Source organism: Trachypithecus francoisi, unplaced genomic scaffold (assembly GCF_009764315.1).
Source record: "Trachypithecus francoisi isolate TF-2019V2 unplaced genomic scaffold, Tfra_2.0 Lachesis_group13, whole genome shotgun sequence".
NCBI lineage: Eukaryota > Metazoa > Chordata > Mammalia > Primates > Cercopithecidae > Trachypithecus > Trachypithecus francoisi.
This window is the reverse complement of record NW_022681458.1, coordinates 2564929-2588783: the sequence shown is the minus strand read 5'-3', so window position 1 is coordinate 2588783 and position 23855 is coordinate 2564929. Positions and strand designations below refer to the sequence as shown.

At 54.8% G+C, this 23855-nt stretch overlaps 1 protein-coding gene across 8 annotated transcripts in view; it reads right to left on the bottom strand.

Moving 5' to 3' along the window:
* Positions 1-23559, bottom strand: part of HDAC4 (histone deacetylase 4) — a 351316-nt gene extending 327757 nt beyond the window's left edge. For 2 of the 8 annotated variants that reach the window (XM_033229648.1, XM_033229654.1), the window contains exon 1: positions 23312-23559. The gene's annotated coding sequence lies outside the window, so the exon portion shown is untranslated. Of the gene's footprint in view, positions 1-22274; positions 22941-23311 lie in introns of those variants that run through there. The other 6 variants (XM_033229649.1, XM_033229656.1, XM_033229652.1 and 3 more) reach the window with 5 other exon arrangements.
* Between the last annotated feature and the right edge of the window lie 296 nt (positions 23560-23855).

The window sequence follows — 23855 nt, the reverse complement described above, 5'->3', positions numbered from 1 at the left end:
GATGGACTGGAAGAGGGAAGGCGTGGGCCCTGGGGAACGAATAGCTGAGTCACATGCTCAACGTGACCACAGCTGTCCTGACACGCGCCCAGGCTGGCACCCACACTGAACGTGCACCACCCAGATGGCAGCATCACAAGGACCATCGTACTGATGAGGACCACATCCAGAGGTCCCTGTCCTCACCTCCCACTCTCCTTTACAGGCCTCCATGGGCTCCCCTGGCTCTCAGGAACCGGAGGGGCCTGAAACGAGGACCCCGGGAACAAACGACCCCGGGAACCAATGACCCAGGCATGTCCTGGGCTCTTCCCTTGTTCACTTGAGGGATCCACGGATCTCCTACTCTCCTTCCTGCCTTGGCAGAGTCGGACAATTTGGCCTGAGGTAAAACAGTCTTTGAAACAAAGACGACACAAGCAGGCCTCCGTGCAGACCGCCAAGCTCTGTCTCGCTCCCCAGCAGACCGCCAAGCTCTGTCTCGCTCCCCAGCAGACCGCCAAGCTCTGTCTCGCTCCCCAGCAGACCGCCAAGCTCTGTCTCGCTCCCCAGCAGACCGCCAAGCTCTGTCTCGCTCCCCAGCAGACCGCCAAGCTCTGTCTCGCTCCCCAGCAGACCGCCAAGCTCTGTCTCACTCCCCAGCAGACCGCCAAGCTCTGTCTCGCTCCCCAGCAGACCGCCAAGCTCTGTCTCGCTCCCCAGGAAGCAGCCCTCTTTCCCCTCATTTCCAAGGAAAAGTGCCCCATGCTGGGCCCGCGGGCTCACTGGCACACAGCAGAATCTTCAGTGTCAGCCGCAGGGGCAGGACAGGAAGGTAAAGAGGAAGTGCTGTAGGGAAGGAGACACAAAGGGAAGAAACACGCCTCGCGCCAAGTGATTTAGAAGTGACAGGGAGCCCAGGGGCAAGTCACTCCGAGAAGGCAGGAGCTGCGGGCAGAGGCCAAGAAAAGCTGCTCCTCTGAGGACAGAGGGAGAGTCCAGCCAGAGGCCAGTGGGCGCTGGGGGTGGGAAGGCAGCAAGCCAGGTGACCAACCCAGGAAGGTGGGCCTCTGCAAGTGCTGGCTCCCGTGCAGGTGAGCGGGCTCCAGGGAGATGTGCCAGGCCGGTGCCAGGAGAAAGCAGAGCGTGTGATGACACTGGGCATGCCGGCAATCACTGACAAACACCAAGACTCACCCCATCCACCTGTTGTGGAGCCACTGCCCGCTTCTGCCTGTCACCCTCCAGTCCCTCAAGCACAGTCCAGCCCAGCCCTGTCAAGGTCTGCTCCTTCTTACCCAAGGAGGTCCAAGCTCCCAGGAGGGGTCTGGCAGGTCCCCTCGGCCTGAGCTAGCCCAGCACCCACCCTGCTCTCAGGGCACCAACTCCTGGCAGGACCTCTCTGGTGCTCCCCAGAGCCCCTACCTTGGTGGCCCAGTCATCTTAACCTAACTTTAGACCCAGGCTGGGCACCATACCCCTGGCAGCCCCGAGGAGCCCCAGGCTGGGGTAAGCGCCCTTTCTCCAAGTCCCCCTCGGCTGCCGGGGCCCCCTGCTCATCCTCTCCACTGGGAAGGCCAGACAGCAGCCCCTGCCTCACCACGGGGTCACAGGAAACAAAGGAGACAAGAACACCCAGCAAGGCTCAGCACCTGCACCCAGACACCAACAATGGGATAAGGAGACAGTGGAACTCTCGGGACCTGGCTGCAGGGGGACTCCGGGAGAAGAGGACGCAAACTGCAGGCTCCATCTGGCCGCTGGTGGGGCGTGGCCAGCCTGCTGTCCAGCCAGAGGCACCAAGACTCCACTGGGCTGGGATGGGGTGCACAAAAGAGGGGATGGGACCTGGGGTCGGGGACGCGGCATGGGCCCATGGGTTCAGAGCCAAGAGGGCCCTCATGAGGCTTGATTCATTCAGAGAAAGAAAACAGCACAGTAGGTTCTGGAGATCTGGACCAGGGTAGTAAGAAGAAATACCACTGAGGAATGCACGAGCTCTGCAGTGACCTGCGTGTGTGGGTAAATCAAGGATGTGCATATGCACACACACATCTATGCACACATTTAACTTATTATATAATTAATGTATATTTAATATGCATTTATATTAAATTTTACATGTGTTATAAATATGCATTTACTATGTATTCTATATCGTAATATACATACATATTTTATATATGTGTATCTCTAGTTATTGTATGTATAAACATTTGTTTTTTCCCATCTTTCCCTCTATAGTCAGCAAACATTTGAGTTCACCACGGGACTGACAGTAACCTTGTGTTTTGGAAGAACCACCTGCCTTTAAAAACTCTAATTGAATAGCTATTTGATGGGTATAGATTAATGGTTTCAGTTTTGCAAGATGAAAAAACTCTAGAAATTGGGTGCACAACCATGTGAATATAATTAACACTACTGAACTGTACACTAACAAAGGGTTAAGATGGTAAATTTTGTTAGGTGTTTCTTACCACAACTGAATTTTTTTTTAATATTTAAAAGCTGGAAACACACACACACCATCAAATAAATGGCCCAAACTGCTTGCTCACATGGATTCTTTCCTGCTTTGTCCCCAACTTCAGAGGCATTGCTGCCTACCGAGCTCCAGTCGGCCTTCGCGTCCCATCTCAGAACACGAGGGACGCCTGGTTTAAACGTCCCCGTACACGGCGCACACTTCCTGCGGATCGAGGTCACCCCTCGGCAGCGCCTCCCGGATGCGAGGAGCCAACACGGGTTCACGTCCTGGTAGCTGAGAAAATGACTGGCAGTGACTGAAACAACAGCATCCCACACACAACACACACATCAGGATGTTTAAAGTGTATTTATGGTGACTGAGCTGTCACCTGAACACGTGACGTACACGCGATGCTCTGAGGAAGGAAACCGTCTAAGAAGCAAGAGTCACGGAGCTGCCTCCCGCGACCGCCTTCCTCAATCACTACAATGAAAACACGCAGCGAGCTGAGCTGCAGTGAAGACAAACGACTCTCAGTGCTTCGTTTTAGCATATTCTAAAAATGCAATTTACAATTCAGCAATATCCTTTCTTTTTATGTAGTCACTACAACACAAACATGCCTCTTTGTTATCTCGAACTACATCTGCATGCAAAACACGCTCCGGCTAGGAAAATGGAAGTTCTGGGGAATCGAAACCCATTTTTCAAATCTGAAAGAGATGGAGAAATGAAAAGAAAGGAAAAGGAGAGGATAAAGGTACATGTTATTCACATGCAAAAAAAATGTAAATGAAAGCTGGTTTCATTTCCTCACCCCCAAGCTGGTCAATGATGTATGTAACTTGTCCCAAGAGTTTTCAAAATTACTATTTAAGTTCTATGACTGTACAGTGGAACAAAATCCATACTGGGCAAATGCAGTGTCATTTACTCCTCATGCTAAATAAATGCTCATCTTCTGGACTTGATGACAAGAGGGCTTCTCACCCTAGGTACCAATGACATCTTGGGACGTAAAATTCATTGTCCCATATGCTGTAGAATGTTCAGTGGCAACCCTGGCTTCAAACTACTACAGGCCAGTAGTACCACGCCCCCAGATGTGACAACCAAAACTGTCTCCAGACATTGCCAAATGTCCCCTGGGGGAGGAGGGTGCAAAACCTCCTAGGCAAGGGATCCCCTAAAATAGACTCAAGCCAGAGCGACTTAAGTCACCACCCCCCAGTTCCACGTCACACACACACACTCCATCAGCTGAGACTGCTCACTGGGCTTTGGGGGCCAGGGCAACACAGTCCCAGTTGCTCAGGCCCCCAAAGTCAACAGAGTGACGCAGATCACACACAGCTCCCTAGGGCCAAGGGCTCTGCTTTCGCTGAGGGCTGGGATCTCCATATTCCTCAGGGCAGTCAACGACAGCACAGACTCACGCCAGCAGGAGCTGCCTTCCCAAGTTAGTCAGGGCCTGCACCCACGTAACAGATTAAAATTAGGCACCCTAATTATTAAACTGTCACTGCAGAAGCTGGGAATACCATTTTTTTAAATGAATAGAATTAATGGATTCTTTATTTGCTTGCATTGGTGATACTCAGTCTGTCTTTTATTATCAAAGCAATCATAAAACGTTGCTTCTGCCACATATGCAAATTAAATCATTAGTATTTTTCCCAATTACAGTAACTGCTTATTTGTAATGCTGATCTATTCTACCAATTTAGTTCCTCTAATATTAATGATACTGGAAATGCTTTAATAAAACTCTCAGGCAATACAAGATACGCATTTGCTACTTTGTGCCTTTCTGATCATGTAATGGGTAGGACCACCCAGAGTGACGCAGATAGGCCACGTCACAGAGGCTGAATCCCGGAGCCACAGCGCTCTGCCTTCTACATGGGCCTCCACACAGGGCCTCCCTGACTCCTCCCCACAAAGGGGAGAAACAGCCCAGGGCTCCCGTGGGTGGGGCCAGGTCAGGAAAAGCCAGCCCACCGGGATGGGAGCTTTCTTTAACAGTTTACGCTTTTTCTTTTTTTTTTTTTTTAAGACGCAGTTTGGTTCTTGTTGCCCAGGCTGGAGTGCAATGGTGCAGTCTGGGCTCACTGCAACCTCCGCCTTCCAGGTTCAAGCAATTCTCCTGCCTCAGACTCCTGAGTAGCTGGGATTACAGGCATGAGCCACCACGACTGGCTAACTTTTTCGTTTTTTTTTAGTAGAGATGGGGTTTCACCATGTTGACCAAGCTGGTCGTGAACTCCTGACCTCACGGGATCCACCCGCCTCGGCCTCCCAAAGTACTGGGATTACAGGCGTGAGCAACAGTTTACACTTTCTAAAAACTCAAGTGTTCATTTCACTATGTAACTATCCACGTTACAGGCATGGTTGGCTTAATACTCAGCGTTCTCCATCGTGGTCTCACAGTCCAGTTCACGGATCTCGCCGCATTCACCCAAGGCTCCCATCGTCCAGGAAGATGCGCTTGTTTCCTGTGGCCACCCCGACTCTGGCTCCAGCCCGCAGGGGGAATCCTCCACCATGATGCCCCTCGCAAGCAGGAAGCCTTGGCACTGCTCTGAGCCCTGCGTCTTCCCGTAAAGTGCACAACCACTGAGCAGACCCTTGCTTGGAGGTTGGACAAACGTCAGCGTCTGTGAGTTCAGAATCTGAAAGAAGGATAAAGCTACCTCTCAGGAGATGGAGCAGGGTTTGGAAACAGATCTGATGACACGTAGGCAGGCAGGGGCAGGGGTGGCAGAGGTCAACTTCTTAAGCACACAGCCAGAACAGGTGCCTCCTCACCTGGCTCCTCTGAGTGCCACAGAGAAACCCACAGCAAGTGCAGTCTGGGCCACAATGAAGCAACAAGGAAGAGTTAGTTTTCCAAACCCAATACGCTCAAAGAGTGTCCAATCAATTACCATGTATTCCCTCTCTGTTCCCGGTAGGAGAGAGTGTGGCAAGGACACTACCTTGGCAGCTCTCACTCGAAGGCATGGGGTGAGGGGTAGAGCAGTGCCTCAGGCCAGCTGACCGCCCCTCCCTCAACGACGGCCGGGGCAGGAATGGACAACAGAGACTGGAAAGTGAGAAAAATGATACAAAGTGGAAACAGGACGCAAGCAGGAAGAAGCTCACCCACACAGTCCCATAGAGCGTCCCAGACAGCCTCAGCTCTGCCAACAAGGCCAGACGAGAACAGACGTGAGAGCCACCGGAGGGCAAGATGGCTGGAAGAGCTGCCACTGCTGGCACCTGGGCACCGTGCGAGAGGCCCACAAACATAACAGAGTGCAGTCCACTCTCGTCTCTAATGGGAAGCCAGCAACAGCCCGGACACAGACAGGGAAGCAGCTTGCGGGCAACCCTCCACTGTGCTCTGCAAAGGCAGAAAACCCAGGGGGATCTGGCTGCACACCACGGCGACGGGAAAGATGCCCAGGCTAATATTAGGGGCTGCCTGTATCCCAGGTCCTCTGTATCAGGTGTTTGTAATCTGGGATACCTGCGTGGGCTGAAAAGATCCATGAACTCCCTAAAGCCACATTCAAAATGACATATTTTAGCACCTCTCTCTATCATACGGAAATGTTTAATGAAAAAGAAAACTGAGGCTAGGCATGGTGGCTCCCACCTGTAATCCCAGCACTTTGGGTGGCCTGATCCCTTGAAGCCAGGAGCTCAAGACCAGCCTGGACAATATAGCGAGACCTGTCTCTACAAAAAAAAAAAGCCAGATGTGCTGGTGCACGCCTGTAGTCCTAGCTACTCAGGAGGCTGAGGTGGGCAGAAGGCTAGAGCCCAGGAGGTCAAGAAGGCAGTGAGCCATGACTGTCCCACTGCACTCCAGCCTGGGCAACACAGCAAGGCTTTACCTCAGAAAAAGGCAAAGGAAACGGAATACAGAGAAAGGCAAATGGCCCTGCATCCGAAGGAATGGGTCCTAGGTGGTATCGATGAGTCTGGTTTGTTTCAGTGGACACGGCCCCAGCACCACATACCCCCACGGCTCTCTCCCCTGCTTCTGACCCCTAAAATGCCGATGTGTATTCAAACACAAAGATGACATTTTAACAGTACAACAGCTTCAACAAAACTTCCAAATGCATCCGCCCTCAACCAAGCACCAAGAAGATGTGACACACACAGGCCCTGAGGAGAGGCTCAGGGCTCCTCTCTGCACCCCCCAGGTCCAGAAACTGATGGGGAGGCGCACACCCAAGGGCTCCAGCGAGCCAGGATGCAGGAGAACAGAACTGTGGACATTCTGTGCACAGGGACAGGGACAAGGCTTCCATGGAAGAACCCTTCCCATCCCTTCCCTTCCATCTTGACTCTCTCTCCCGAGCAGGGCACCTTGCTTCCCGGCTGCCTCCACAGGACTGGCACGATGGGAGGCCCACAGCCCTGACTGCTTTGAGTGGAGGTCCTCTCCCCAGCACCTCAGGTAAATGGTCTCCCCCAAGCCTCAAGAAGAAGCCTCGCCCTCAGCTTCCCTTAGCCAGAGGCGACACTCTTGGAGCTCAGTACCTGGGGGTACACAGCGGGCTGGCTGTCCTCAGCAGGAGGAAGCACTGGCTGGCAGTGGCAGGAGGTTCCGGGGGCCTCCGGGCCACCTCTGAGGACGGAAGAACATGAGGCTCCTGGCCCACAACTCTGCCCAGCTCAGCAGCAGGGAAGCTCTGCCTGCACCCGGCTCCCTGTTGGTGGCCAGAGCCGGAAGCAGAGCTAGAGCATGGAAAAGAGTGGCCACAGGTCCCCTGTTCCCTCGGAAGTCTCAACCTCAAGCCTCCCGCCTGCCTGTGCCAGAAGCCCTCGCAGCTCCAGGTACGCAGCACAACACGCGCATGCCTGTCCCTGACTCTACAGACGCCACCCTGGGAGCCCCAACAGGACACAGGGAGCCTGACTGCAGCCTCATCCACTACTCACTAAAACTCACCAAGGGGACAGGAGGCCAGGGAAAGCAGTGAGTGCCGCGGAAGCCCAGAGTCTATGATGACCCTTCTTGCTGCTACAGAATCAAAGAGAGGCCAGCTGGCCCTGAAAGCAGAGAGTCTAAGACAGTCTCCTACAGCTCTGCCCTGGGAGCCCCAAACAAGCCCTGGAGACAAGGTAAACACAGGCCCAGGGACAGGAAAGCTCAGGGGCGCCCTAAACAAGGTCTAAGCAATGAGGCCAGACCCAAAGATGCGGAGAAGGAATCTGGGTCGGGGTGGCTGGGTCAAACCCTGCAAGACCCTGCAGGCACAGCAGAGGGGCCTGCGTTTTACTCTAGACAATGGTGAACCGCAGGATGCCAGGACGAGGGCAGAGGAGGAAGGCTGACCGTCGGAGCACAGGGAAGAGAGGCGGGGGCCTGTGTCTCGGAGGTTCAGAGCGACAATCAGGTCCCAGCCCTGACTGCGCTGCTGGGGCTGGGGCAGCCACACAGTGGGAGTCAAGGTCACAGACGCTGAGACTCAAATGCTCAGACAGGGAATCAGAGCCATCCTCACGTTCTGTATGAAAATGGGTGGCACCAGAGGGACGAGGGAAGACCAAAGAGAGACGGGTCACACCAGAGGCAGATGACAGTGTGTCCCGGCCACAGGAGGAACCACATGACACAGGTTCAAAACCACCTTCCCAAGAGGAGCGTCAGCTGAGGGTGCAGGTCCTGGGGGCAACCTGGGGTGGCCGGCCAGCGAGGGTGTGAGGCCTCTGGAGCCCAGATGACTCCTGCAGGCCCACAGGCTGGAGCCCACAGATGTTGGCAGGTGAGGTGTCCGTGCAGATCCATGCTTGGAGCACCACTGTGTGTTCTAGACAAGCCGCCAGACTATGTCTGGGCCTGGAATTTAACAACGTAATGCTAGGAAACGAAGGCTACTAACACCGTACAGAAATCCCATGAGCACCGGCTTTAGGTGTAACAGCTTGACTTTCATAAACAACGTAGTCACCACCTAGAGGAGCAACAGCCATGTCCCAGGGCCTGGGAAGGATGGTCGCATGCGTCCTGGCTTCTGACCCCCCAGACCCTCCGTGGAGACAACACCGAGAACTTCCGCTGGGAACAAGGCTGGCCCTCGTCCAGAGAGAGCCCAACGCTAACAGTTAAAACACAGGGGTCTCCCTGGAGAGAAGAGAAGCAAGGTGAGAGCCGCGCATGAGGGAGGATTTTGCCACCCTCGCCACCATCAGATGTACCCATTTTATAGAAACTCTACCCTTCCTCATTAGGTGGCAGCGATCAGAGGTGAGTGGCTGTTCTCGGTTCACCAGGAATCACACCAGAGGAGCCAGATTGCACACGACTCCAGTGTAGGACCACGTGTGCACGTGTGTCCATGCGTGTATCTGCATGTGCGTGTGTGCGTGTCCAGGGTACACGAGTGTGTGGGTGGGAATGCTTGCTGTGTGCGGCATGTGCACAAACATGCATGTACATGTGTGTTAAGGAGGAAGAACACTCACCAGGCTGTAGTCCTAGAACTTCAGTGGGAGCTGAAGACAGAGAGAAGAGGGGACTGCCCACAAGTGGCCTGGATGGGGTCACCCACTGAAGCAGCCACGGGCCCACAAGCACCAGTATTGCTGCAGCAGGGGCTGGAGAGTGGCCAGAAGATCCCCCTGTGCGCCCAGGACAGGAGGCCACTTCCAGCCTCAGTCCCGCCGCTGCGTGCCCGGCCAGGACGACAGGGCCGGCCGCCACCAATGCGATGCCCAGGAGATACTCCCACCTCTTACTTTACAAAAGCGCCCCACCTTTACCCGGAAGAAACCCCCTCTGTAGAGGTGTGCGGATTGGATGTTACCTGCCTCTCCCTCCCGCCTGGAGACAGGACGAGGCACAGCACTCTGTGAGCAGAGACAGTTCCAGCCTGTCTTCAGGCAGCATCTGTGCCAGCCTTGTGCCCCAGCTGACAGGGACAATATGCTTTATACCCAAACAACTCAGCCAGGGCAGGGATACTGCGATTCTGATTGTGTGGAGAAGAAAACCGAGGCTTAGAGTGGTTGGGTCAATGGCACCAGAGCAGCTGGAACGCGGCTCCACCGGGATGCACCTGGGCCCTAAAAAGCCTACAAAGCCGAGCCCCTCCTCACTCTACTTTCCAACAAGAGTGCAGCCCTGAAGGAGCCGCGCCTCCCGCCTAGGGCAGATGGCTCCACGGCGCATTGCAGTGGGCACTAAGGAGAGCAGAAGGCGTGGGCTCAGGAGCAGTGGCCAGGTCAGATCCACACACCCACCCCACCGCTCTCGCTTGGGGCCGCAGCGGCCACAAGCATCAGACAGGAGGAAGGGCATCCTCGCCACAGGTGTGCAGGGACTAACGGATCACATGTCGTAACACTGGGCCCAGCACGCAGAAGATGCCCACTGCAGAAACATGGCAGGAGGTGGCCGAGCAGGTCCTCCTTAAAGGTGAGGGAGGCCGCGAGTTCATTCACCTCGTGCCACCTAGCTGTGGCTGGGGAAAGGCTGGGCCATTGACCTCCTGTGTTGCTTATCCTAACAACAATCCTCCAAGGAGGAAACCCTGACGTCCGCTTTGCAGATGGGTGGACCTGGATGAGGCAGGCTGCAAACTGACCACTGTGGCTCTCCGCTCGCTGGAGGGCCACAAGCTTGGACTTGGAAGCTCATCTGCCTGATCCCAAAGCACATTCCTTCTAACATATCCCTCACCCGCAGGGAGGCAGATGAGGTCAGTGGGGCTTCCAGAACTATCTGGGCCTGGGCCACGTTTGCATCTGCCTTCTCAGGCACCTGCCCACCCCTGCACGGGGCAGATGAGCCAGCATGGCTCAACCCCTCTCCGGAGCATCCTCAGATGACCAGCAGAGCCTTGGTCCTCTGCATGACCTGGGTGCCTGGCCCCAGAGGGCAGCTGAACCGGGCAGCCGGAAGGACCACCCTCTGGTCCCCACTTTGGTAGCCGTGACCCTGATCTGTCCTCCACCATCCTGTGGGTTGGAGCCCCCGCCCTGCCCCTCGGGGTCACTGGGCTGCAGCTGCAGGGACTCTGCCACACAGCCTCCTCCCTTCCCGACCCCCACTCCCCACTCTAAGGGCCCCAGGCTTCTTTGCATCCAGTCAGTCATCAGTGGAGGGAGTGCGCGGAGGAATCTCCCTGCTGAGCTACCATTACTTCTACCCACCTTTCGCATTGGCCATTTTGGCACACTTGGGCTCTGACTTCCAGGACCCCAGGTTTTCCCAGGAAGCAGCAGATACACAGGGAGGCCACTGTGTGTCAGTCTCCACTGCCAGAGAACCCTGCCGAGGCCTTCTCCCACAGGCCCTGGGAGCCCCCATCCGCCTCTGGGATTGAGAGGTGAAGCCAGCTGGACTTCTGGGTCAGGTGGGGACTTGGAGAACTGTTCTGTCTAGCTAGAGGATTGTAAACACACCAATCAGTGCTCTGTGGCTAGCTAAAGGATTGTAAATGCACCAATCAGCACTCTGTAAAAATGCACCAATCAGTGCTCTGTGTCTAGCTAAACGATTGTAAATGCACCAATCAGCACTCTGTAAAATCGCACCAATCAGCGCTCTGTGTCTAGCTAAAGGATTATAAATACACCAATCAGCACTCTATTAAAACACACCAGTCAGCACTCTGTGTCTAGCTAAGGATTGTAAATGCACCTATCAGCACTCTGTAAAATGGACCAATCAGCAGGACGTGGGCGGGGACAAACAACGGAATAAAAGCTGGCCACGACAGCAGCAACCCACTCTGGTCCCCTTCCATGCTGTGGAAGATTTGTTTTTCGCGCTTCACAATAAATCCTGCTGCTGCCCACTCTTGGGTCCGCACCAGCTTTAAGGGCCCTAACACTTGTCACGAAGGTCCGCGGCTTCATTCTTGAAGTCAGCAAGACCATGAACCCACTGGAAAGAAGAAACTCCAGACACATTTGAACGAACAAACTTCGGACACATCATCTTCAGAGCTGTAACACTCACCATGAAGGTCCGCATCTTCATTCTTGAAGTCAGCGAGACCAAGAACCCACTGGGAGGAACCAACTCCGGACACAGGATGGGGCCCACCCTTCCCTCCTAAAGGCCTGCTACAGGATTCTGAGGCAAGGTCTGCAGAACATTCAGTGTGGTGCCCATGCACGCTGAGCCCACACCAAGGCTGTTCTGGAACTGCTGCTGGAATTCATGAGGCACGAGGAGCTAAATTCACTGAGGACGCTACCGGCAGCTTCCCTCCTCAGCATCTGTCCACTTCCCCTTTCCTTCCTGACATCAGTGAATTCCATACCCCAGCCAGCTTCCGGAAGGGGCACTCTGCACCCCGGTCACAGTGACTGGTTTAGAGTTCAACACGTGACTGGAGCCAGACCAAAGGAGAGTGAATCCAAGACTTGCTAACACAAAGCTGCTGTCCTTCCTGATGGGTGTGGACCAGCCAGTGTATAACCCTGGGAGCAGCAGGCAGGGCCCATGTATCCCATGAAGCTGACTCTCCCAAGGTAGGGCAAAGAAGCCCCAGATGACACTGTGGAGGAGGTGGATCAAACCGTGCCTGAATACTTTCTTCTCCAGCACTTTCTGGGAAAACAAGTCAATCAATTCTCTAAGGCCACAGTACCTGTACCTTCCATAGAGAGATCCTACCTGATGGGGAGCTACCAGAAATACCTCCCTACTCAATGCTGGAAGCCAGCCAGGCAGTGCCTCATGCCTGTAATCCCAGCACTTTGGGAGGCCGAGGTGGGCAGACTGTTTGAGCCCAGGAGTTTGAGACCAGCCATGGGCAACATGGTGACACCTCATCTCTACAAATATACAAAAAATTAGCCAGCCATGGTGGCATGCGTCTTTGGTCCCAGCTAATCAGGGGGCTGAGACGAGAGAATTGCTTAAGTTGGGAAATCGAGGTTGCAGTGAGCGGAAATTGTACTGTAATGAGTGGTGATTGTACCAGTACACTCCAGCCTGGGCAACAAAGCAAGACTCTGTCTCAAAAATACATATATACATATTGGAAGCCACCCCCCCAAAATCCCCTTAGAATGCCTCTCCCACCCTCCACCTGGGGAGGAGCCGTGCCCACAGTGGCATCACACGGCCACAGCCCCAGCCCTGACCTCTCCCATCTCGCAGACGTCCTTCACTGCCCTTCACAGCGGCACCACCCCTCACTTTGCTACCAGGAGCTGCCACATGCCTGGTGCCCAGAGCCTGGACCCGAGCACCCAGCCATGCAGCCTCCCTTGAGACATTGCAGCCATACCCAGTAGCCTTCTGACGAAAGCAGCGGGCAAAATGCACACTGTCCTTCAGGTTCGCTGCTAATGCAAATCAGAAGCAGTGAAGATGGGACAGAAAGAATCAAGGGGAGGGAAAGCGGGGCAGACTGGATTTACACACAGCCACAGTCTCAGGGCAGCTCCCTCTCCCAGCACACTGGGAAGCATGATGGACAGCAAAGCCGTGGCATAGAGTGTCCATCAGACTGGCTTGGCACCACTGGTCTCGATACGAATCACACTGTGGCCAAGGCACAATCTGGACATGCCACAGCAGCTCAGCCACCATCACGAGCCGGGCTCCGCATACTGGGTAGGACACTGGCCCTTCAGATCCCTGACAAGCGCAGCATGCCCTGGGGGCTGACCGTGTCCGTGGGAAGCATCATGGTGCTTCTGAGCTTTCAAGAGTCTAATCCCTGTAAACTACGACACAGCCCCTGCAAGGACAAAGGCAGATAAGAGCTTGTTCTCAAACGGTAGTAAGTTCCTTCGGGGAGACGTCCACCACACCACGACCTCCAGCATGCTGAAGAGATGCCCTGAGCGGGCGCGGGGGCCTCAGAAAGTACTACAGGTGCATCCAAGGTCCGGTCGGCAGCAGGCCCCTGGCAGGGGACATACCCTACTCCTCACTCCTCCCAAGACGTGCCAGCAGAGAGGGCTGCGTGTCCTCAGAGCCACCGGGGGAGAAGGAAGAGGTAAGCTGAGCCTCGGCAGGAGAGACACTCACTCAGCAGACGACAAAGGACTCACTGAGGTGACGGGGTCATGACAGTGAAGCTGGGACCTCAGTCCATGCCCACTCAACACCCCAGAGCCATGGAACACAGAACATCACTGCCAATCACTCTTGTCCACTGCAGGCACATCGGCAGTGTGGCGAGCAGAAGTGAGCACATCCACCAATCAGACCCTCACCCCACACCCACGAGAGCACCGAGGAACCAGGAGAAGAACATGTGAAACAGAAGAGGAGGCCCTCTGCAGCCCCCACATTCCTCAGCTCTGGCCTCTGCTTAACCAGGAGAATTCTGAAAACAGAACTTTGCCAGAACACAGCCCGCGTGTGCTGAAGCCGGCACGCTGACACGGAAAGACGCCCTTCCTCAGGGAGGGGCCGAGAGAAGCATCGCACATGCTTGGTTGTAAACTCCAAAGCCCAAAAGGTCAACGTCCCCACCAGCTTGGGAGGTGAGCTGGATGCTCCCACACCAGGCCCCATCCTGCCCGGGGCCACCATGGCAGGCAGGGGTGGGACGGCCCAGCCCGGCTGCTACCCTCCATGGCAGCGGGCATGCGCGAAAGGGCTCTGCAGGTCAGCTGCGGCCCCAGCCGGCGACCGAGCTACGCTGGGCTGCGCTGCACACTCAGGGGCAAAGGAAAGCAAGCTGCTTCAGGGCAGGCACTTGAAAGGAGGCAAAAGGAAGGACAGAGGCACCCCAGTGACATATCCTTTGATGGTCCTTCTGACCTGGAGAGCCAAGGGGCAGATTCCAACACAGAGCCCTTGAGCTGGCAAACAAGTGTTCTCCAAAGAATGGGGACTGTGACCACCTCTGAGGAGCTCTTCAGGGCAAAATCTGATGTCAATTTCAGAGCGGAGGGGGTTTAACATGCCAGAACCTCCCAGTGGTTTAACTTTTGGCTTCCTTTAAAGGTCCAAAGGGTCAGGGGGCCACCCACATCCTGTGAGCAAAGACGCACAGTTAGCATCACTAATGAAGACACGCCTCACTTGTGTGGACCCACAGGCCATCTTCCCCTCCTTGTCCACAGCCCCCAGAGGCGGAATGGGGGTCAGCATCCTTAGCACACTCTAACCCCTGAGCTTACGGGGCTCGGACATGAGTCCTGGGGGTGGACAAGTCCTCAACAGTCAGCTGGGATGAGCCCCAGGCCACAAGGAGGACTGGGGCTCAGGGGCCCTTGGCCATGCTCTGCTGACCTGCTGGGGCCCCACTTTCTGCCACTCGACTTAAATGGCACAGTGCCAGCCAGCAAGGTCCCTGCAGATGGGCCAGGCTGAGCTCAGCCTCATAGTCGGAATTCTGGTGTGTAAACCAGTGGCACTGGGGTGCCAGCTCGGGTCCTCCAGCAGGTCCCCTCCAGCATGGTTTCTACACGGACTCCCGGCAGGCTTCAGTCCTGACAGCTACTCTACAGAACCCTAGACCTAGGCACAGAGGAAGCTCTCACCAGCACCGCTGGAAGGAAGGAAGGAACTCCCCTCTTCTGGATGCGGCCCCCGTCTCAGAGCCACTGGGCTGGGACCCCCGGCAGACTCCAAAATGTTTATGTATGCAAACATAATAAGGTATCATATTAAAATTATGATGCCCCTGTTTTGAGAGCTGCCCTTGCTTTTCATGCAGAGGCCCCCACAATAGCACCACCAACAAGCAGGTGCCCCAGGGAAGGCCTAGCCACGCCATGGGCCACCTGGAGGCCTCCTGGGGATGCATCCGAATGGGCCTGCCTTGACCAAGTTAGAACAAGAGAGATCAGGTCCATCACCCAGCTGGAGCCAGGCACCAATGCACAAAACAGAAAGAACAGAAGCAAACCCTCCATTAAATGCAAGAAGACTACACATACATGAAAAAGCAAGGAAGTCCTTTGTGGAGACCACACCTCTGCCCCACCCAGGCAGCCTGCCAGTTGGCCCGGGTCATTGCTGGCTCACGCACTCTGGCCTCAGAGACCTCAGTGGCCACAATGCTCTTTTCACCCTACTGTGGCCCCGAAACCCTGGCTCTGGCTAAAAAGGACCACACCCCATTCCCACCCACCCACCCTCCTCTCCCTCCTCCTCATCTGGGCCTGGCTCCTGCACCACAGCTCTCCCCACCAAGCAAGCCCTCCAGCCACAGCCCTGGTGCTCAGGATGGTGACCTGTGTGCACCTGCCTGTTTAGCTCCTTCTTCTCCTCTGTCCCTACCAACACCAAAGCCTCTTGTGGGCAGAGGCCAGTTTTCCTGACCAAGCCTGGGGTCACGGGGCCGGCCACTGCATCTGGCACAGAGAATGTGTTCAACTGAGTCTCATCTCATGTAAAACCTAGTACTTGGGCTGGGGTGTAGAATGAGAATTTGCAAAATAATAACTAATCAATTAGAAATACTTAGGGAACATGGCCCCCAGGCACCACCACCCCTCCACCCCCAACCCCACCACCAGGGAGGCCAGTGGAAATACCACAAAAACTTCTCTTCCTCAGTTTAAAAAAGAACCGCTCCAGCAAATAGCAACACATAAACCAGATGACGGGCCGTTCCCAAGGGAAAATGCAATCCCATCACTGCCTGAACAACACTCCCGCTTGGAACGCTGGTTCAGACTTTCAGGTCGTAAGAACTGACTTATTGTTTCAAGCTTAAACATCAATCCAGCAAAAGCACTTGGCTCACACAGACGGAGTACTTCATAAACAACAGTAAACTAACAAAGCCCAACACTCACGTTTTTAAACAGAGCAGACTCCAAAATGTTTATGTACGCAAACATATGAAGGTATCACATTAAAATTATGATGCTAAATAACAAGTGATTAAATAATGTCATTAATTCTAATTTAAAACAAGCAGAGAAAAACTCCTTCATAAAAGCACCACTCGCCTCCTCGCGCGCTGGGACCCTGGGCGAAGTGGCTGGAGAACAAGCCGCACACACCTGCCTTGACCTTGGCACAACAGTCGCATTTGCCACTTGACAGCTGTGTCGAAGGCCCTTCTCCCTCCCATTCCTTTCTGCATCACAGAGTCCCCTCCACTTGCACTTATGACATCTCCTTAGGAGCATATAATCTCCAAAATCAGGACCAAGAAGTTCCCAGATGGGGGCAGGGGGTGTCAGGAAACAACTCCAGAGCACTGGCAAGAACCCCGCAGAGGAGCCAGGCCAGAGGTGGGGGGCCTCACCCCAGCTCTCCCACCCAAGGCCCACACTGTGCCATTCACTTGGCTACTTATTCATTCATTCATTCATTCACTCATTCATTTTCTTTCATTCTACGAGCACCTAAACTGCCAAGCACAGGGTACAGAGCAGGGATGAGGCCCTCAGGGCCCCTCAACCCTACAGAGCCCCAGCTAGTAGAAGAGGTGGCATTAAACAACTAAGGTCACAATGTACTCTTGAAATTGCACAACGGGATGCTGTTAGAAAGGAGGAAAGAAGCTGTTAGGCTAAGTTTAACAGGCGGCCAAAGGATGAGAGGATGAGCATGAATTGAGGGGCCGAAGATGAGGGAGGTAAAGGGAGGCCGTTCCAAGGAAGGGGGAACAGTGTGTGCAAAGGCCCTGGGGTCAAAGGGGACTTAGAAAGAGCTAGGAAGCAAAGCAGGTGGCAGCTGAAACTCCACAAACAGAGCAAGTGCTATCAGATGACGCTGGTAAAACAGAGGTCAGGATCAGGAAGGCCTTCCAGGGCCCCGAGACCTTAGGATCCTAAGAATATGGGAAAGTCATGCCAGGGTTTCAAGCAAGGGAATGAGAAGTACAAACCTGCTGCTGGTGGAAACCCAGGAGACTGTTTGCAGGACGGGCTGTACCAGAGTCCGCCCAGACCCGGAGGGTCAGTCCCCACCTTGAAGAGCTTACATGTGAGTCAGAAGAACAAATGCCCCTAAATTTTTCTATTGCAAAGCATATTTATCAACTTGCCAAGGACTTAGAGTACTTTTCTTTCCAATGGAGATATCTACATTTTTTCAAATTACTACTGTAAAAAAGTAATACACGCTTACCAAAAACATCTCTACAATACCACTAAGCATAAAAGAAAAGTGAACCCCGTTTCCTCACCTCTGATGGTTACCTTAGAGACTCAAGTACTTAAAACCAGAAGGAGTGGCCTGGGGACTGCTCCAGACCCCGCCTTTCCCTCTTAAACTGCACACTTCTGCCTGTCTACATATGGAGGATGCCACAGTGCAGAAATGCCAGCGGGTTTAACAAGTACTGCTTTTATAAATAATGCAGCCCCGACCTCCACACACATCTGGATAGCCACACACTTATATTCTTTCCTTAGAATGGATTTCGAAATGTAGAACTGGGGGGACAAGGGGAATGGTATTTAAGATTTTGACACCTAAGACTTTTCTAGAGAGCAATTCAGTAATTACTATTTTATATTTATACATCATATATATAAATTTGGGGGGACAGCACAGGTCTCGCTATGTCACTCAGGCTGAAGTGCAGTGGCACAATCACACCTCACTACAACCTTGACTTTCCAGGCTCACCTGATTCTCCTGCCTCAGTCTCCCAAGTAATGGGGACTGCAGGCACACGCCACGGGTGCCTGCTTTTTTTTTTAATTTTTTGTAGAGATGGGGTCTCACCATGTTGCCCAGGCTGGTCTTGAACTCCTGGGATCAAGTGATCCTCTCACCTTGGCCTCCCAAAGTGCTGGGATTACAGGCATGAGCCACCTTGCCCAGCCCTACTATATTTTATATAATAATACATATCGGTCCCTCCAGAGAGCAAATGATAATAAATAAGAGCCAGCATTTATGTCATGCTTACTCCATGCCAGGCCCTATTCAAGGCAATTTCCATACATTAACTTAAACTCTGCAAAAACCTTACAAAACCGGAATTATTATTATCACCAGCAACAAGTATCACCAAACTCGCCAATATGATAGGCATACAGGAAATCTCCTTTACACCGAATTGATTAGTAATGCTAGCGCTTCCTCGCTCGCCGCCAGGACTCAGTATTCATACGCTCCGCTCACCTTGAATGGTGATCTCATGCTCTCCTTATTGGTCTGTCACGCTCTTTATATATTGACTATTAAGCTCACACAGGCATAACGTGTTATATATTTTTTCTCTTGTTGTCTCTTAACCCGGCTTATGGGTCTTTGCCAAAGAGATTTTTTAAAAACTCTTATCCTATTAAATCTGTCAAGATTTTCTTTAAGGTTTCTGGGTTGGTATTGTAAGAGTAGATTAACTTGGTCCTCAAATGCTTTCTTCCAATAACATCTTCCAAGGTAATCAACAGACTGAACAGCAAACACTAAAAGCTGCTCTGGCTGAAGTGGACTTGGAGCACCGGCTCCCTTCCATCACCCCCACCTGCCTTCAGGCGTCCTGGGGACTTTGCAAGAGAAGAACACGATGTCTTCCAGTTCTGCAGCATCACACGTGACATAAGACAGCAAGAGAAAGCCAGAACTACTTCCCAGACCCTGTGAAACACGCCTGTAACAGCTCCAAGGACAGTCGACACAGCACTAGAAAGTCTAACGACACTGAACTAGAAAGGTACTCCAAACTGTCCTCTTCTCTAAGAGGCTGTGTTGGCCCCAGCACCTCGACAAGCTGAACTTCAGCTTCAAGGTCACCACCGGCCCAGAAGCAGAGGCACGGAGAGGAACTGGCCTCTGGGACTGGAGATGCGGGGGAGGCAGATGGTCCATTTCATTCTACCCCCAGTTCCTCCAGAGGTAGAGCCCACCTGCAGGGCTGTGCTGACACCTACACGGTGAGTGCGTGAAACAGCACGAGCCCCAAGCAGGTGCCCATCTGGCATCAGCTATGGGAGCATGTGACAGCTGCTCGTGGCATCATCTCCTTGCTCTGGGAGACATCCTCATCCCGACAGTGATACTGGGAGTCACAGTGCAGGCAATCTATATAGAACCCCGACCTTCCTTCGAGGAAGTGAGTAGGAGGTGTGTCAGCGAGGCCGCAGCAAGGGGACATGTAGGACCCTGACCTTCCTTCTAGGAAGTGAGTAGGAGGCATGTCAGCGAGGCCGCAGCAAGGGGACATGGCCATTTAAGGCTGCAGGCACCACAGCCCTCATGCCACCCCAAAACAGGTCCCACTCTTCCCACTGACAAAAGCCCAAGAGAAGAAAACTGACCGTATAAAGAGAACTTAATCACCTCAGTGACACTTGTTCCCACAGAAACGCTTATGAGTGAGTTAAGGTCTGTTCAAAGGTAGCATCACTTTCGACATGGCACCCATCATCTGACATGAACCAGAAGGTGCGGTACCCACCTCTAATGTCAAGGCCAAAACCCAGAACCCACCACACGGCAGGGCATGTGCTGACCATCTGAGATCAAAACAAACACTCCCTCCAAATCCATCCTTTCCAACTCCTTATTCCAGGACACACTGGGGGCTGCAAACAACGGGGCAGGGGCTCAGTCCCGGTTCCACAGCCACAAGTTTAGGTGGACACTGGGCCCCTTCACCCTTCATGTCCCCCATCCCTGGCTACAGTCATCAATTCTGAGCCTCGGAGGGAAAGCCCGGCCACAGCCTGTCGCCCCGCTGCCTCTCAGCAGCGGCAGTTCTCTCGGCCTCTGCGGCTCCTTCGCGCCCTACATCAGGTATTAATATATTACTCATGGCAGCTTCTGAGCTATGAAAGCCCAGCCGTTTTCAATAGAGAACGGTATGGACGAATTCTACAGGAGTGATGAAATGTTTCTTCTGCTCCGGCAATTAAGACAGCATAAAGTCGCCTTTCCTTTGGTGCCACCCCCAACATCAAAGGATTGGAATTCAAAGCCATTCACGCTGCATTGAAACCTCACAATGAAGCTGGAGAATGGAAGTCGATTACTGGGCATAAATATGCAGTAGTAGTTAAAAGGAAAGAGTTATAACGAAATTAAATGCAGCAACCCCACAATGTGTGGAAACTTCCAGCACTAGAGCCCTCCTGGTAAACATCCATAGGGCATCCTTCTCAACCAGGTCTCTGGCCACAGAGAGTCCAGATGGGCTGCCTGAGCCGCACGTGGCCAGTGTCCCAGGTTGTTCTGTCCATCTTGCTACAGCAACAGCCCCCAAGGCCTCCGAGAACATGGCATTTGGGGATTTTTATTTTGCATGGCTAGGAAGCTGCTGAACACAGAACATTCTCTCTGGTTCAGGGCTCCGAGGCCACATCTGTCCTTCGTCCCTAGGCCTTCCAGGCCTATGTGCAGTCCAGTCATCTTCCCTCTGCCCCGCCCCTTAGCCCAGGGCTCCCCGGGGGGCACGCCTGCTGCCAGCTCCCCTTGCAGGAGAAAGAACCCTAAAGAGGGCAGCGTTGCATCTGCCTGCTGAGTACAGCCGGCTTCTTTTCTAATTGATCACTGCTCTCTTTAGGATGGGATTTGATCTCTAAAATAAAAGCCCAGAACCCAGAAAGCTATAGAAGTCTTACAATGTGTTGGGGTGTGTGTTTTTAAGGCATGAAAATACTTCCCTCCCACACAAATGTGAGTTCTTCTGGGGAAAGATGCCACAGATCCCAGAGAGTAGAATATCTGGGAAGGCTCGATCAGTCTTAAAAATAGGTAATTGAACACAAATTTCAGAATTCACAGGAGCTACCTGAAAAAAAAATTAAATTTCACATATTTTTGATATCCAAAACTCCGTTCTGATGAAACTTCTAACTGGGTGGCATTCTGCATTTCCAATTATAATAGAGTAATTGTGTTGCCATAGTTACTGCAAAATTCTGCAATAACTTTTGTTGCTTTGTAACTGCTGTAGTGTATATTTGTGTACAAGCAGCTGAGTTTTCTTAATTCGATCTCCCTCCCTTCCACCCTCCGTTTCCCCAGTCACCACTACCACCTTTCCTGGCTGGGTCCTGAAACCACCACACCAGCCTTCTTTGGACAGTCCCGAAAATAATGCACAGAATTATCAGAAGCAATTAAAACTCCAGGCAACCACGATCATATTACAAAAGAAAAAGTGAAACCAGGTCAAGGTGCAAACCTGCCAGTATCCCCCAGTCCTGCTGGGCTGGCGCTGGGCCAGGGCTGTTTACAGGTTTACTCCCAGGCCTTAACTGCTTCAGTGATTTGTGGGAATAAACAGAAAAGCCTGAATAGAGAAAAACCGGGCGGCAAAGTGACTACATAGGCCCTTTCCTCCCTCACGGAGAGCAAGCAGAACTGCTCTCAGCAAGCAATTAGGTAGGTCTCTACAGTCATGCAATTAGGATTTAGTTAAGAAAGTCATTAGTTTTAAAATAACTTAAGTTTAATTTCTGCAACGCTTTATTTGAAAATTGTGTCACAGCAGGTCAATTTACAACATGCAATAAAGAAAACACTCATATCAGCTGCCTCAAGTTATTACAAATTTTTGATGTGCATTAAATGAGTACACTTGGGTTCCACCCCCGGCCTTTCCAACTGATACGCACGGTCTCCTGCTATAACAGTGTCAAATAATTCAACGCTCAATGTAAATACGAGATAATTTGCTTATGATTCCGTGGGGTGTTTTCGCAACGCGGGGAAACGCGGATCCCACCCCCGAGCTGGACCGGGCCCCGTCTCGGCCTGAGGGCGCCCTGGCGGGCTGAGCCGAGGGGGTCCCGGGCAGCCCCCCCGCCCTCCCGCGACCCCCCAGGCGCTCGCAGCCGCGACGACACGCGAGGGGCCGCGGACCCCGGCAGGGACGTTTTTTTGCAAACTCACAGCATTTGACAAAGTTACATAAACGGCGCCCGCCCGGCCCCGGCGCCCGCCCGCCCCCGCCCTCACTCCCGGCGGCCCGGAGCCCACCTGCTCGGGGGGCGCGGGCCCCGCACCGGGCGACGGCGCCGCTGCCTGCCGTGCCCACCCCCGCGCCCCCGCCCCGGCGGGCGAGGCCGCCTCGCGGCGCGGCTGGAAAGGTCCAGAAGGGGCCGGGCGGCCCTGGGGACCGGCGGGTCCCACGGCGCGCGGCCCGCGCTGGCCCCCGCCTCCCACGGCCGCGCGCGGGGCGGGTGTGGACCGGCGGCGTCCACCTGCCGCGGGCTCCGAGGCCTGCAGGCTGCGCGGGGCGCGGGGCGGACGGCGGACAATGGCCCGCGGGCGCCGGGCCGGGGCTGCGCTTACCGCGGCGGGCGGCGGCGGCCGGCTCTAGCCCTGCTCGGGCGCTCCGCGCCGCATCTCCTCAGCCTGCGCCGCCACCCGCCGGCGCGCGGGCTCGGGCTCGGGCGGCGACAGCCGGGACGCGGCCGCGGCGCCGCCGGGGGCCCAGGCTGGGAGGCTGCTCGGGCGGCGGCGGCGGCGGCGGCGGCGGCGGCGCGTGCGGGCGCGCGGGTTCGGGCTCGGGCTCGGGCGGCGGCGGGGACGGTGCTCCGCGGCGGCGGCCCCACAACCTCCCCTCCTCATTCACAAAAAATTGACCCACGTTGAACCATGATGCTTCTCCCCCCTCCAGCGTCGAGCCGGGCGGCGATAGGCCACCCTCCACGCCCGTCAGCCGACCCGGCCCCGCCCCGCCCGCCGGCGGCTCGGCAACCATTGGCTGCGGCAGCCTTGCGTCACCTCCCCATGTGGGCCCCGCCCTCCCGCCTGGTTTCTAATGAAGAGCTCGTCAATTACGGCTCGGCCCCGCCTCCCGCCCGCCCGCCCCGGGCGCCTGGCCGGCTTTCCATTGGTCCGCTGAAACCTGCGCACGGCCCGTCTGCTCCCACCCCTCGCCCAGCGGCTGCCCAACCGCGGGGCCGGACGCCCCGTGAGCGGCAGAGAGGGTCCACCCCTGCCCGCCTCCCCGCACGCATCCTGGACCTCATTGGCTCCTGGAGCTGCCAATTCTAGGGGGCGGGGCGTACCAAGAGACGCTCCGGGCGCCAGCCGCTGGGTGCTTCGCGGTTGAGGAGGCGCAGAGACCCGGAGCCAGTAGTGACCGTAAACACGGGCCCCAGCCGTGTCTAGTCCCACTCGGTAGCCCGCATGGCTACCTAGAGGTCAGCACCGCGTGTCTGTGAGCCTAATTCGCGCTTAGAGGGCACACAATGGGGTGCAGGCTGTGGCGGGGAGCTGGCCAGGCCTCGCCGTTGCCTCCATCTTGGGTACTGGCAGTGGGTCACGTGGTACTGCGTGCGCACGGAGGCGCAGGGCGGCCCGGTCACCGAGTGCGCAGGCGCCGCTGGCCTCGCCCTACCCCGCGGCGGGAACGCGGCCGTCTGGGTGTCCATAGGGTGCAGGTCGGCCAGGCCTGCAGTTGTTTCTGAGGGTCGTGGGATGCGCTCGCCGGGTCCCTGCTTAGGCGGAGGGAGCCCGGCCCGCCGCCAGGGTCTCGAGTCACGGGCCAGGCAGGCGTGGAGGTGGCGCGAACTCCGCACCGGCCGGGCTGGTGTTTTAAGGCCGCAGAGC